Here is a 5000-nt window from a genome sequence, read left to right as displayed (position 1 = left end):
TCCTGTGCCAGGTAAGTCCACTACGGGCTCACCATAGCCCGTGCTACTTGGAACTTGTTCCGAGTAGCTGAATCAATAACAACAACAACTGTGAAGACGGACTAAAGGAATAGTGCCCAACCGCTTGCACTGGTAGGGGTCGAACGCCGACCCTGCAAGAAGTAAGGCCTTCGCTCTATATTATAAGTGAGCCAAAAAATAGCTGCTGTAGTTAAATAAGTTTCTTGGAGAAGTGACAATGTAGAGGCAGTGATTTTTACAGTGCCTAGAGGCAGTGATTTTTACAGTGCCTAGAGGCAGTGATTTTTACAGTGCCAGTCTCCAGGGGAGAACTGGCACTGTACTGAGAGAACAAGTTCCTTCCCCCCCTCACTCTACCTCACCCCCTCCCCCCCTCTACCTCACCCCCCCCTTCTTTAAGTCCCATCTCTGGGGGTTCCGACGCCCCGAACGTGTAAATACCTCAATCTAGATACCGTCACGCAATTTTCATCCTTTGATCTTGTGCATATTAGAGCGATCTTCGCTTGCCGTAATCTCTGCGCCAGAAGCCTCGTGGAGGTTTTAACAAGTTTACAATGCCTGTATTCACTGCTGTTAAATTGACTTTCCGAAAATATTTCGTCACAGGTGGAAAGTATTGTTACAACGATTGCAGACTGATTTTTGTTGGCAAGTCCCATCAGAGGCTTTTATTGTGGTGGCGTGAAGCTGGTCGACCAGTACCGGGTCGACCAGTACCGGGTCGACCAGTACCGGGTCGACCAGTACCAGGTCGACCAGTATCGGGTCGACCAGTACCGGGTCGACCAGTACCGGGTCGACCAGACCTTGGACTGCTAGCGGGCGTCCAGGCCTTTACTCCTGAGACAGGAGTCCTCAGGTTTACTGTAGCAACTGTTTAATACTACCCAACACTTGGCAGTGTCTTGGCTTGGACGGACAGATACTCGTCTGACCATATTGCTGAACCAAGTTCGCGTCCCAACAGCTTAATTCAGCATGTTTGAAGTCCGATGTTGTTTTGTTAAAGTAAGACCTTCAGACTGATTATTATTCCCAAGACTGAGAGGTAGTTTTGTGTGTGTGTTAAGATGTATGGGAGTGTATGTATACAGGTTAGGGACACTCGTGTGTGTTAAGGTGTATGTATAGAGGTAATAGAGGCCTCTACAGTTACACCTTCCTCTGGGGACTGCCTCTACTACATTCACAGCTTGGAAACCCCAGTCATTATAAACTGAAAAGAATTGTTAATGAATTCTGCGGTGGTGAGAGAGAGAAACATTTGTGTGTATATATGTGTATATACCATGTTGTGTATATATGTGTATATACCATGTTGTGTATATATGTGTGTGTATACTGCAGAGTGAAAAACTTTGTGTTGCTTGCTTGATCTTCAGTAATTGTTGTAAATAAGGTGATGCAGCGATGACAGTAGATGATCAGATGACAGATGACAGATGACAGATGACAGTAAGAGCTGTCAACACAGCTGTTGTTTAAGACTTAGCTATTCAGAACGAAATGTGTATGTAGCACGGGCTATGGTGAGCCCGTAAGTATACATTGTTGTTGCTGGGTAGTTTTGGTCGTGCCCAGAGCGACGGGCAGTGGAGTGTTGGGTGGTATTGTCATCCCCCCTGGCTGGTTGGATGGCAATTGGTTGCCATCCAAGTGATTGGTTGAGGCACTTATTTGCGTATCCTACCACCACTACCACACCGATCACCACACCTGCCACCACACCTGCACACCACACCTCCTACCACACCTCCACACCACACCATATCTCCACCACACCTACCACACCTACCACCACACCACATCCTTGCAGCATCAGTCAATAACCAGACAACCCCTCCACCCCTCCCCCCCCCTCACCCCCACAGCCGGAAACCTCCCGTTGTGTTCAGCCTTTTTCTTATACATTTGCGGCCGCGCTTCAGGAGAGGTGTAAGTGGCGGAGTTACTGTCCGCGGTCTTCCCGCGCGCCCGCAGTCTTCCCGCGCGCCCGGAGTCTCCCCGCGCGCCCGCAGTCTTCCCGCGGGCCCGCAGGCTTCTGCGGCGTGTTTTACTGTGTCATTCTCCCTATTGACGGTTTGTGGATGATGGATGAGTTTTTATGAGTAACGAAGAGTTGTGTGTGAGGGGGGGGGAGAGAAGGGGTGATTGTGTTAGGGGGCTTGAACAATCATTTACACCACAGTCTCCGGGGTTAGTAGTTCCCGGGACAGCCGCTGTGTTGATGGGGGCGCTCATCTTTGTAAACATAAACACATGTGTGAGATAGTATGAGGCTAGGCCTGGAGAACACGCTGATGTATGATCTTGTATTGGCTGTATGACTAGGGGGAGCGGGGGGGGTGTATGCCAGAGAGCGTTGAAGTATGTTTTCATTATCCCATGATGCATTGCTGGAGCTGTGGGTGAAGGGTGGTTAATGCGGCCGTCTGTGGAGCCTCACACACTCTCTTGGTACCTTTATGTATACATGTGTACCGCTCCTGCTTCACACACACACCTGCTGCCAGACACCACAGCTCACTTGCTCTCCAGTCTCTACCTCTACCACCAGAGAGACCAATGATGACATATGCGATACAGATAAACGTTAGAGTATACACATTTTGGAGCCTGGATGGGGCCAGGAGGCCTCCAGAGCTCTGTGCCCGACATATGGGATGGCCAGCCTGGAGTATGCCGACCCTCCCTGGAACCCCACATCCAAAGAAGCATAGTATCTAGCAAGGAGAGGTCCTGGTGGATATGTGGCGTCCAGGATCCTACCACAACTACCAGGGTTGAAGTGGGAGAGTTCAATTTGAGGTAACTCTAAGCCTCACAACACGTGAAGAGACAGGATAGTGGAGACATGATAACGGCATATACGATCCTCTGGGGGAATGGATAAGGTTGATAAAGAGGAAATGTTGTGTATAAGGCTTGGTAGACCAGGAATACGTCATACCTCAGGAAGAGGGTGAACAGAAGTAGTAGGAAGAGGAAGTAGAGAGGGGGAGGGGTAGTGGATGAGGCAGCAGCAGCAGCGCCAGCAGCAGGAGCAGCAGCAGCGTCAGCAGCGCCAGCAGTAGTAGCAGCAGCAGCAGCGCCAGTAGCAGCAGCAGCAGCAGCATCTGCGGGAAGTGTGGATGTCAGTGTGTGTCGGGCGGTGGTGCGGGTCGGAGCCCCTGGTGTGTGTGTGCGTGTGTGTGCGTGCGCCGTGCAGGCCGTGGAGCACCATCACAGCCAACTACACACCTTCCCACAGAGACTCTCCTTGTAAACCCCAAACTTTACCCTCCCCCCCCCCGGTCTCTCTTAAGTCACCTTGTATTCCCCTAACATTATATTCACCAAGCTCTCAAGTTAAACAATTACTTAACAAGTGCAAAAACCACTTTCGTGCACTCAAAACTACCATCATGCACTCAAGAATACCATCATGCACTCAAGACTACCATCATGCACTCAAAACTACCATCATGCACTCAAGAATACCATCATGCACTCAAGAATACCATCGTGCACTCAAGAATACCATCGTGCACTCAAGAATACCATCGTGCACTCAAGAATACCATCATGCACTCAAGACTACCCCCCCCCCACACGCTGGGGAACCCGACGCAATGAGCTCAAATCTCCTTGCAATCCAGAATTAACACCTGTTCATCCGACAATTGTCGCCTTATTATTGCACGTCTAGACGAGATACACATTGTCCTCGACTCCAAGGTCGGTCTCTTTACGAGGACGAGTGTGGTAAACCTCGAGGGAGACTAGAGTAAACTGCTACTCTACCTTGTAAACCTGTGTTTTTGTTGGCTTTAATGGTGGATTGGGAGAGGGGAAAAACATGTTCCTATTACCTTAAAAGCTCTGGCTAGGGAGAGGTGGGGGGGGAGGATAGATAGAGGGGGGGGAGGATAGATAGAGGGGGGGAGATGGGGTGGGGGGATAGGTGAGGGGGGAGAGGGGGAGGATAGGAAGGGGGGGGGTGGAGGCTAGTTCTTGTAAACTGTTTACATCTTGGTTAAATCTGTGTATTGTAAATCTTGTGTCGTGAATCAGTCTGTGTCCTGTATCATGTGTCTGGCTCTCTTATGTGTCACGCTGTGTCGTGTGATGTATATGTGTCATATTTTAATGTGTCATGCGATGCACAGTCAAGGGTCTACTGTGTCATACTGTGCAGTGCTCTGGGTTGTGAAATTGTGCAGTACTGTGCGTCACCCGTGTTGCTTTACACTGTGTACTGTGTCGTATGGTGATGTTCTATGGTTTGTGTGGTGTAGTGTACTGTGTCTCACCGTATATCGTCTCACAGTATTACATGTGGACCCCTTGTACCGTGCCACACAGTATGAAGTTTCGTATAGTGTGCTTTGTAGTCACTATACCACACAGTGTACAGTCACTATACCACACAGTGTAGACACTATACCACACAGTATACAGGACACTATACCACACAGTATACAGGACACTATACCACACAGTATACAGGACACTATACCACACAGTATACAGGACACTATACCACACAGTATACAGGACACTATACCACACAGTATACAGGACACTATACCACACAGTATACAGGACACTATACCACACAGTATACAGGACACTATACCATACAGTATACAGGACACTATACCACACAGTATACAGGACACTATACCATACAGTATACAGGACACTATACCACACAGTGTACAGTCACTATACCACACAGTATACAGGACACTATACCACACAGTATAATGTACGGTGCGACAGTTTTCATAACGTCTCTGACTCCCTGAAAATTCCTCCAGGTAATAATGTTTGCATTGAGTTGGGGAAGTGGTGGGGGGGGGGTAGTGGGGAGGGAGGGGGTATGTGGGTGAGAGGGAGGGGGTATTTGGGGGGGAGGTGGAGGGGGGGTAGTGGAGGGGGGGTAGTGGGGGGGAGGTGGAGGGGGGTAGTGGGGGGAGGTGGAGGGGGGTAGT

At 49.6% G+C, this 5000-nt stretch overlaps 1 protein-coding gene across 1 annotated transcript in view; it reads left to right on the top strand.

The window, feature by feature from the left end:
• LOC123769360 (uncharacterized) overlaps positions 1-5000 on the top strand; it is a 183775-nt gene that overhangs the window by 34155 nt on the left and 144620 nt on the right. The window lies entirely within an intron of this gene.

This window comes from Procambarus clarkii, chromosome 66 (assembly GCF_040958095.1).
Source record: "Procambarus clarkii isolate CNS0578487 chromosome 66, FALCON_Pclarkii_2.0, whole genome shotgun sequence".
Lineage (NCBI taxonomy): Eukaryota > Metazoa > Arthropoda > Malacostraca > Decapoda > Cambaridae > Procambarus > Procambarus clarkii.
This window is presented reverse-complemented; position numbering and strand designations above follow the sequence as displayed.